At 43.5% G+C, this 10,319-nt stretch overlaps 1 long non-coding RNA gene across 1 annotated transcript; it reads right to left on the bottom strand.

Moving 5' to 3' along the window:
- Positions 1 to 274: 274 nt before the first annotated feature.
- Positions 275 to 5,630, bottom strand: LOC140624438 (uncharacterized). Its single transcript, XR_012023928.1, has 3 exons — positions 5,517 to 5,630; positions 1,964 to 2,003; positions 275 to 1,831 (listed from the first exon to the last, which is right to left on the bottom strand). It is a non-coding gene; the product is annotated as an uncharacterized lncRNA (long non-coding RNA).
- Between the last annotated feature and the right edge of the window lie 4,689 nt (positions 5,631 to 10,319).

Below are 10,319 nucleotides of genomic sequence, written 5' to 3'. Positions count from 1 at the left end.
GCATTGTTATGTAAATCTATGACACCATGGTCTTGTTTTACACAAAAGGCTTGATGGACTGAGTCCCATACATAGCCCATTTAAGCTTTCATAGTTAACTAAAATCATTGTTGAGTTGTATCTGAGAGGCACAACCATATGGATAAAAACTAAGGAAAGTTATCCATTATTCAGATGTTTCTAAATGTCTGTTTATTGTAAGAGCACAAAATAGTCAAATTTGGAAGCTGATGTTTTAAAAGATTTTATCGATTCTTGAGAGCAGCTTGCACAGAGTATAGGTTATTAGATTCTTTCGTGAGAGGGTCAGAAGAGGATATTCATTTTTGTTTTCATTAGCATTTTAGGTGAGATGGACAAAAGGAAGTTAACTAGCATTTGTTGGATATTATAATGTCCTAGCTCTTTTATAAATATTATTTGACATTGTCCTCTATGAAGGAGGTCATGCTTTAAAATACACATTACTTCTATGAAGTATTGTCTTCATTTTATTTGTTGGTGGAGCTGGGACCAAAAGTAACTGTGGCCAGCATGGAAAGGTTGGAAGGACAGGACCCAAACATGAAGGAAGGCGTGATTGTTTTGTAGATTAAGAAAGCTAAGCTCATTCTTGTGGTGGGATCAAGGCCTGGAGAGACAGACCAAATTAGAGCAGTGGTTTTGGACTAGGGCATTTTGCTCTCCTAGAGAACGCTCAGCAATGTCTGGAGATATTTGTGGTTGTCACACTGGAAGTAAGGGTGCCACTGGCATACAGTGGGTAGAGGCCAAGGACGCTGCAAAACACGCTACAATGATCAGAAAAGGCCTCCACAACAAAAAAGTATCTGGTCCCAAATGTCAATGATGCTGAAGCAGAGAAACCCTTCATTCTCGAGTCCCCTGGGACTCCTGATGCTCCTCTGTATTTTATCACTCCTGCCAGTTTTTAGAGATCAGCATTTTAATCAAGATCTGGGAAATGAATGTTGTAATGATGGCATGTGCATTGGGAAGAAGCATAAGGTAGAGGGACCAAGGCACATCCCGACTCTGCTACCTGTAAGTCGTACCTCTTGGGGAAATGATTTACCCTCTTGATGACTGAGTTTCCTCACGTGCACATTAGGGAAATACTAGCCTAAACCCCGTGAGGTTCCTGAAAGGATGAAGTGAGCTATTGCACGTGAAGAGTTTAGTGAGACACCAGGTACAGAGTAAATGTTCAACTACTTCGCTGTTATTTTTATTTTCATTGCTGTTATTAGTGCTTCGTCTTTTATTTCCATTTTTCTGGAGAGCATTCAGTTTTTAATACTACCTTTTCTTTTTTAAGAAAGCTTTTATCTCAAGGTTAGGTAGACCTGCTTTCACTCGTGTTTGATTACAGACTGCAGCAGAATCCGAATGAGGAGGAGGGGGCCAAGCTGCAGGAGGAAGCTGTGGGCTATTTTTAAAAGAAATGCTCGTCTATGCACAACTCCACAAACTCTTCCAGTGTGGTGGTGTCTGTATCTTAGTGCCACACCCAACGCTCCCCGAGAGTCCCAGTCCTTGCTACAAAGCGCAGCAGCCTCTCCATAGCTCGGGGATCTAGCACGGGGGATCGGGGATCGGAGCTTGGCCTCCAGCCCAGGGCTGTTGTTACAGCTAAGGAGAGCATCAGGCCGCCCCAGGGAGCTCACTGCACGTGTCTTGGGTGGCCTAAAATCACAGTCACTGAGCATGAGAAAGACAGGGCCAGAAAGAGGAAATGGGTGAGGGTGGTGGCAGAAGGGAGCCAGAAAGAGAACGATCTAGGTATTACAGAACTTACAGGGTTCGTTCAAGAAACTTGCTCACGGCCACACTGCAAATAAATGAAGAAACCACAATTAAAACTCCAGAAATTCTTCTTCTCCAACCTTCTGCCATTCTTCAGACTTAAAGGAGTCCGCTCATCAGAGAAGCTATCAGCAGGATCCTGAATCCAGGTACTTACAAGAAAGGCAGATAGAGGCAATCTTGTTATTGATAAAACACTGTAAAGAATGAAATGGAATGTGTTGTTTACTGCCGAGTACAGAAAACAGAGAAATAAGAAATATCCATCAAATCTCCCACATAGAAAATAAACTTTCTGTGGAAAGGTAAGAGGGAATTCCTGTGTTAGATGTCAAATCCTTTTGTTGGTTGTCTTCTGCCTACGGGTGACTGGGCAGCAATACCCCGGGGCAGATGTGGCTTGTACCCTTGTTTGTCAATTGGAAGATGCCACTCTGTCATTTGGGGCCTCGTGAATAACTGGAAAATTCCTTGGGAAAACTGTCATCCTAACTAGTGTATGTCCACCCCTGAAAGGAAGAGTTGATTTATTATAAAGTTCTGAAGCATCTGTGAAGGTTATCAACGACATTTATGGAAATGGTGAAGCTTACCATGGCCATCAGCACCACCATCACCAATACCACCACCCCAAATCATCAACCTCGTCTTCCTCGTCACCAACAGCACTGCCGCCACCACTATCATCATCAACATTATCACTATAATCCATCCATCACCACCCATCATCTTCATCATCACCACCACCACCACCACCAGCAGCAGCACCACCACCACCATCAGAGGCACTGCCAGCACCACCATCATCTTAATCATCACTACCGTCGTCGTGATCATTGTCACCATCATCATCATCGCCACCAAATTGTCTTCATTATTATCACCTTCATCATGAACATCATCATGATCACCGCCACAACTGTTCTTATTGCTGTGTATCAGGGATTGGGTTTGTATTAAGTATTTCATTTAGCACTCACATCATGAGGCAGGTAATCTTATTCATTAACATTCCTTTCTTTATAGTTGTGGAAACTCAGACTCAAATGGGTGAAATAGTTTATCAAGGATCATACTCGGAGGGACATTTCCTGGTACATGGCCACTTGTTAACATCATGCCCATTCTTCTAGGACTGATGCAAAAGTTCTGTCCTTTATGAAGCCACTCCAAATCCTCACTATTTTTTAAAGATTTTATTTATTAGAGAGAGAGAGAGAGAGAGAACCAGGGCAGGAGATCAGAGGGACAAACAGGTTCCCTGCTTAGTGTGGAGCCCAACATGGGGCTTGTCCCAGGACCCTGAGAACATGACCTGAGCCAAAGTCAGATGATAACTGACTGAGCCACCAAGGAGCCCCCCCAAATCCTATGTGTGTATCACTTATGACGGCACAGTCTGAGCTGCATTCTGCTTGGTAGTATGCAGCTAATCAGACATCCCGTCCAGCCAAGAAATGAGAGGCTAGAGTCTATTATTTGCCAGCACATAGTCAGCACTTAATACATTGGATGGTTGCAGTACGGGTGGCCTTTGAATACATTTTACAAAGATTCTGAATCTTTTCCTGGATCCAAATTAAAGCACTAAAATATACATTTATCTGTCCAATAATGTAGTAGCTGAAATACTCCCAGCTTGACAAACACAAGATAAGGAGAAAAAAAAAAATTGTGTTTAACTCCAAGGCTAACCAAGTTAGATGTTTTCTGCTAAAAACAAAACCAGGATCCTTTCCACTAGAAATAGAACTCTTGATTTAGCCTTTGCAGAAGCCTTGGGCCTGGGGGCCAGGCCACTCTGTCCTGCTTCACTATGAACTATCAGTCCCTTGCAAGGTTAGAGCCCTTACCAGGCCAGGGTTAGTTAATTCACTGTTTACAGGGCAGTGAGCTCTTCAGCAGCAGACTTTTATATTCACATTTCTCTGATTCCCTGTTTTAGCACAAAGCCTACAACAAAATGGATGCTGGATCAATTTTTGGATGAATGAATGAATTTGTTCTTTTTTAAAAAATTTATTCTTTATTTATTAATTTTCCCAACTGTGAAAGGCAAGAAAATATGTTAGGTGAGCCCCAGGGAAAGCGCCAGATCTCATGTGATAAAAGGGTATGGGAATCCGTTGTTATTAGGTCTGATTCAGAGCAGTGATGGCTGCAGTACTCCTATGCAGTTTTGGAGAAGATGAAAAAGAGGCTTAATCAGGCTGGCTGAGCCATTAATTTGACATTATCTTTATCTTTGCAAGTGAGAGACGCAACTACTGCTTCGGAAAGAACCCAGAGGATGCTTCGGAAAGAACCCAGAGGATGTTTCTTTTCCCCTTTTCTTCAACTCTGATATTGCAGAGCAAGTTCAACTAAACTAATCCAATCCTCATCCCTCCACCCCTTTGTATTGAGAAGGAGAGGTAGGAGAAGGGGAAGGGCGGAGGGAGGAGGAGGTGATGATGATGAGCCTCCGTGGGCATCAGCTCTGAGTGTGAGTGCCAGCAAGACGAAGCAGGGAAATACTGGAATTGAAGACACCCTTGCCCTCTACCTGAGGCACAAACAAGGTGGAGAACTGGTCTCCATCGGGTTCCAGGCAGTGGCTAATTCAACGGGCCACTCAGGCTACTCCCAGATGTGGGCCTCTCCAGTCAGGTCTTCACCAGCTTCGGGGAGGAAAAGCTCAGCCACACAAAGGGGAATACGAGATTGGTAGAGAGAGGAAATCTATAGCATCTCAAAGGCCTTCAACACACATGGATGCAAAAAGCCCAGCATAAATTTTCTCCACACTCGGTGCCTTGGAAAGACATTTGGGAAGATGGCGCTGTACAGTTAGAGCTACTTTCTAGGGGAAAGTTTCTTTAATGGTTTATGGCCAAAACCAGAGGACTGAACCTTCCCTTGTCTACAAAGAGAGACCAAGATAGAAGGCTCTGGAGATTTGCAGACTTTGGAGACATGCCATTGTCATCTCCTCCCTGACTACTTCATTGCTTCATGCCTGGTCTCCCAACACCCATTCACCCATTCTTACCTCCTTCCACCTTGTTCCCGTCACACCAAGGAGAGAAATTCAAGGCTGACTATATTATTCTCTAGCTGAAACATTTTAATGCCTTTATACTCCTTTTAGAACAAATAACAGAATATCAGTAATCTTAGCAGGGTCCTGCGTGATCTGGGCACCGGCCATGTCTCCAGTGTGTCCATGCAGCTCTTTCTCTTGACCTCTGGATTCCAGTTACATCAGCTTCTCTTTAGTTTCTTAAGCACTTCGTGGGGCCCTATCCCTTCATCTACTTACTTTTGACACAAATACCATCTGTCCTTGAGATCTCAGATCTGTCTTCTCTCCTCCACGGACATTTGCTCTGAAGAAACAGCCTCGGTCAAGGCTCTATCTCTATCATATGTCCTCAAAGCACCCTGCACTTTTCCTTCATATCATTGAAATTAAGATGTGTAAGTTGTAAGTATAGACATATTTCTGTATCCTCTGCATCTACAGCATTGCCTTCAACATGGCAAGTACTCAATACATATTTGTTAAATAAAAGTTATGAAAGGTTATCTCAAAAACAGAGAGAGAGATTGAGAGAGAATGAATTAGGGTCACTTGAGAGGCTAGTTAATTACCATGTTAATGCTTCAAATATCTCAACTAAGACCAATATTTGATCTATGTTTCTGTGCATGTATATGTATGTGCCCACCTTTCCGACTCTGCCTTGGTAGCCTTGAACAATGTATGCGGGGCATCACAGAAATGTTATTAATCCTGACTTGAATATACAGGAACAAAGTTCTGTCCAGAGATAGAGATTTTTACATTCTGATTCCAAAGTGACTGGGTGTGTGACCTCTGTTTATTACATCATCTCTCTGACTTGCCTAATTCTCATTTGTAATGACAAAACCCTCATCTTTCAATGACTTGGATAAGTCGTATTGTGTGCAAAGCTAACCTAGATATATATGAAAATAGAAGACTCCATCTCAGCCCTTGGGAACCTTCCAGTTTAACAGAAAGTAGGCAAATAAATAGTTCTTTTTTTAAAAAAGAGATTTTATTATTTATTTAAGAGAGAGAGAGAGAGAGAGTGCAAATAAGTGGGAGGGAGAGGCAGAGGCAGGGAGACGGGCGTACTCCCTACTAATCAGGGAGCCTGATACATGAGGCTCGATCCCAGGACCCCAAGATCATGACCTGAACTGAAGGCAGACACTTAACTGACTGAGCCACCCAAGTGCCCCAGTAAATCTTTACAGTAACAAAGTAAGTACCATTTTCAAGATTTGGATACAGGGTTTGGGGAGCAGAGAAGGAAACCAATTCATGGCACTGTTTGTAGGAGTCAAGGATAGCTCTCTGGACAGGGACACTTTGACAATTAAGCTAAAGGATGAACTCACCTACCACAGATGGAACAGCAGTAGGCACCTGCTCTGGGGCTGGAAAATTCTTAGTGGAAATCCTACTCTACCTCTCACTCACTGAGAGCAGATTTCTACTTCACTCTCTGGGACTATCTTCCTCATCCACAAAATGGGACTGAATAGCCCCCCCTCTTCCATGTTGGGGAGATACTGTACACAAAGTACTTCTTATCAAAAGATCCAACCCACAGTAGGTGCTCAGTAAATGGTTGCTTGACTTCATCATTCTTCCTCTGCTCCATTTCAGTGACTGGCAGGTCAGGGAGCATGCTTCTAATGGATTCATATTTCTGCAGGGAATGGTTTGCATAACTACGCTAAGGGGCAAAGTAAGACAGCTGAGTGTTGTCTTTTGATGTGTTTTTCCCAAGGCAATCTGCACAGGCTCCCGCAATATCAGTTTCCTTGCAATATCAGGAAATTACAGAGTGCCGTGGGGGTTTTGCAGGGGGAGGGCAGCAATGGTGAACCGGGGAGAGATGATACGCATGCAGATTCCTGCCAGGGCTCACCCTGGGGCCTAGCAGAGGCAGCAGAGCAGGCCTTGCTTATTACCTCTGAAGCTTGAATGGACCACCTTGACCCCTTGAGGAAAATGGAGAATGACATGGAGAACATGACATGTTTTCAGGCAGAAAGAAAGGAGAGAGTCAAGCAGAGATGACGAGAGTGTGAATATTAAGTGTCCAAGCAAATTTGTAAATTTCTAGGCTCAGATTTCTGAGTAATCTCAGGAGGGACAGGTAGGTTCTAGATGCTTCTACATTAAGAACAATGAAGCCTCAACAATCTATCAAACATTCACTCACCATTCAAGACTCATCCCAGAATCTCCCTTCTAGGACACTTTCTCTGATCCCTCAGGTCAGAGCAGGCCCTGTTCTCACCCCTGCTGATCCCCTACTCATTCTGCGTCCTTTGCAGCCATCACGCTGCATGCGGAGGACTCACAGGGGCCCTCCAACTTCGTCTCTCGTGGCTTCTCCAAATCTGTCCACCCAGTGCAATCTCTTTCCCTGCCACTGGATAAACGCAGCAAGCATCCAAACCTTTCTTGTCAGTCTTAGCCCATACAAACAGTTCTCAGGTGAATTCAATTCCCCCAAAATCAATCTCATTTTAGCAAGTATAATATCCAGCCCCGTGGAATAATCACACTTTAATTGTCTTTTAAAGTTGGAATTTCTTCCCCCTCACCAGCTCAGTCCTAGTGCAGACATGAGAGCTGCAGGCTCAGAAAGGGGAGAGGTGGCCAGTCTCTTCTTCCCCAGGGCTTGGACCCCTTCTCCCTTAACTGCCTACTAAAGTTCCTGAGCCTCAGCAGGGTGGGAGGGTAGAAAGCGGCACAGGACAGTTGTTCTCTGGTTGGTGGTCTTGTGTTGGTGTGGCATGCCTGTCATACGGTATTCAGAACTGACTTTCTCCAGAAGCATGTTTTGGATTCTTGAAAGACCCACAGCCTCTATTCCTGAGGCTCTCACACTCACCTGACCCTCTCTTCTGGGTGGTCTCGGACTCCTTCCTTAGTCCGCTGGGATCTGTCCAAACCTCTGCAAAGAAGTTGCTTCCAAATGGGGCTGAGAAGATCTCATGCCAGACCTCTCTCTCTTTGGGTGCTCCTACATGGGAACATAGGAAAGCTTTTCCAGATCGTGGTAAGATGCTCCTCTAGCACTTGTGAGGTCAACTTTGGGAGCTTGGGCCACCGAGTACATGGTTCAATACATCTCAGTGAATCTCTGCTCCACTAGAGAGCACCCCTACTATTACTATTGTTGTTACAGTTCTCAAGTGAGGTGTCAGACACCAGGGCTGCCATGCCATCAAAATGTCAAGAGACAGTATATTAAATTTTCAGGGTAGTCCTGCCAAGGCCTGCCACTGTCAAGTCCTCCTATTGTGAAGACATGAAGGAAGGAAATGCCCTCCACTCCTTTCCACCGAGGCAAGCCAGGGAGACTCACCATAAACCAACAGCTCGCTCCAAAAGCTGCCTCCTTTCATTTCACATCACTTTGGATGTAATTGAATCATATAGTAACTATCAAACCAATTTTCCAACTCTAAGATGTCTCTTGTCTTAAGATCTCAGCTGAAGTTCCTGTTTCAACCTTCCATTTTACCATAATTATTGATTAGTCGGAATAGCTCTGTGCCAATGGGGACCATTTTAAGAGGATGGCAACGTATGGATTTATCCTTCGTCCACTGCTTTCTTGTTTCTCAAACTGAAGAGTACAAGACTTAATTCCTTTCAATGGTAATCATATTGAAAGGAAAAAAAAAAACAGGAGAGTGGGGCGCTAAATGAATAAAACTGCAAAGAAGTTTGAGAAATAATAGTAGAAATTTGTTAAATATACATTACAAAGTATTCTAATTATCCTGTAATTGGCCAAGGCTATGGTAGTCAAGCATGTTCCATACAATCAAAGGGAAATAGATATTTGGCTGATGGACCAGACACACTCTTTAATCCTTCTAATAAGCATGCCCTCAGCAACAAAGCAACATAAATTTAAAAGCATCTCAGTAACATTGTGTGGAAGGGATTGTAAAAGGAAAATAAATGTCAATTAAGTACCCGGAATGGGAAAAATATCAATGATACCGCCTCTATTTAGTTTTCCATCTTAAATATGAGACTTTACACATGAGACTTTGCATTTTAACCCATTAGAATATTTCTCAAGCATGAAACATTGGGGGGTCTCAGGGACATGACATTCATTCTTGGGAGCAGAATCTTAGCTTTCTCTGTTTTTCTGACTAAACTGGGCACTGTTATCTGTTTTCCTCATCCCTGGGAAAATATGCTTAATACAGAGTTGTCAAAGAAACGGAAAATTAAAGAATGGATGGGTGACTGGATCTCTACGCCGGGCACAGAGTGAGGCATACACAGAGTCCTTGGACTTGAGAACCTCAGGTATAAAGGAAAGAGAAGCCAGAGTTTAAAAATGATGCACAGACAAGGCAGACAAAGGTAGAAGCCTCCCTGCAAGGAGCTTGCAGGCTTGTAAAGCCTTCTCACGTCTCTTGGGGTTGGTTTTCAGGAGTCCATCCCGACCCCCCATCTGGGGATTCGGTGCAGAAAGAGGACTGAGGATGATTCCTGCAATTGGCTGATGAGGGACTGGACCGTTCCTGTAAGGTCTTGCCTGGGAGTGGGGAAGGGATGATGGGAGAGGAGCGGTTTGCTTTCCAGCTGTCAGCTCACCAAGGAGGAGAAATACAGACAGCGTAGCAGGCGCCTCAAACACCAGGACGCATGAAAATTCGTCGTCCACCCTCTCACTCAACAAACATTAATTGAGCATCTACTGTATGTCGGGCTCGGTTCTACATTCTAGGTGTACAGACTGAACAAAAGCAGAAACAGTCTTGCAATGCACAGTTTTTGGTCTAGTGGAGGAAATAGGCACGAGATGAACAAGCACAAAAAAATTAGTACTTGTTACATTTAGTAAAAGTGCAACTAAGACACACGCTCTAAAATTAATTTTTAAACTCTCAAGAGAATGGGTGGCTTAAAATTAGCCAGAGAGGGTGGGCAGTAGATGGAGGTAAATTTCCTGATCCAATAGTTTGGACTATTTCTAGGGCACAGTTTAGTGAAATTGATAGTCTACTATCAATGGTCTCCATTTTCTTTATTTTTCTCCCCTTTATAAGATCTTCCCAACCCCATTCACCTGACCCACCTACTGGTTCTGAGTAAACATTTTTACCATTTGTGCCAAATGTGCTGCTTGATCTCATTTCACAGAAATGCTATGAGGTAGAGATGAGAAAGCACCGTAGACTCAGGATTTAATTTGAAATCTAGCTCTGTCCCTTGCCTCCTGTGTGTCTTTGGGGAAATTGCTAAACCTCTCTGCATCTATTTCCTTATTTAGGATCACTTTTTCTCATAAAAGAATTTTATTGTGTAAGCCATATAAAAGCAACTTCAAGTAGAATTCTGAAAAATAGAAAGGGGACCTACAATCTCCTCTCTCTCATGCTTCCGCTGTTACCCATAGTTCTTTGCTTCCCATCCCCACAGATGTGGGAACCACTTGTGTATATAACTGGAG

The sequence above is a fragment of the Canis lupus genome, chromosome 3 (assembly GCF_048164855.1).
Source record: "Canis lupus baileyi chromosome 3, mCanLup2.hap1, whole genome shotgun sequence".
Classification (NCBI taxonomy): Eukaryota; Metazoa; Chordata; class Mammalia; order Carnivora; family Canidae; genus Canis; species Canis lupus.
The sequence above is the reverse complement of the archived record's forward strand: the minus strand, read 5'-3'. Positions and strand labels throughout refer to the sequence as shown.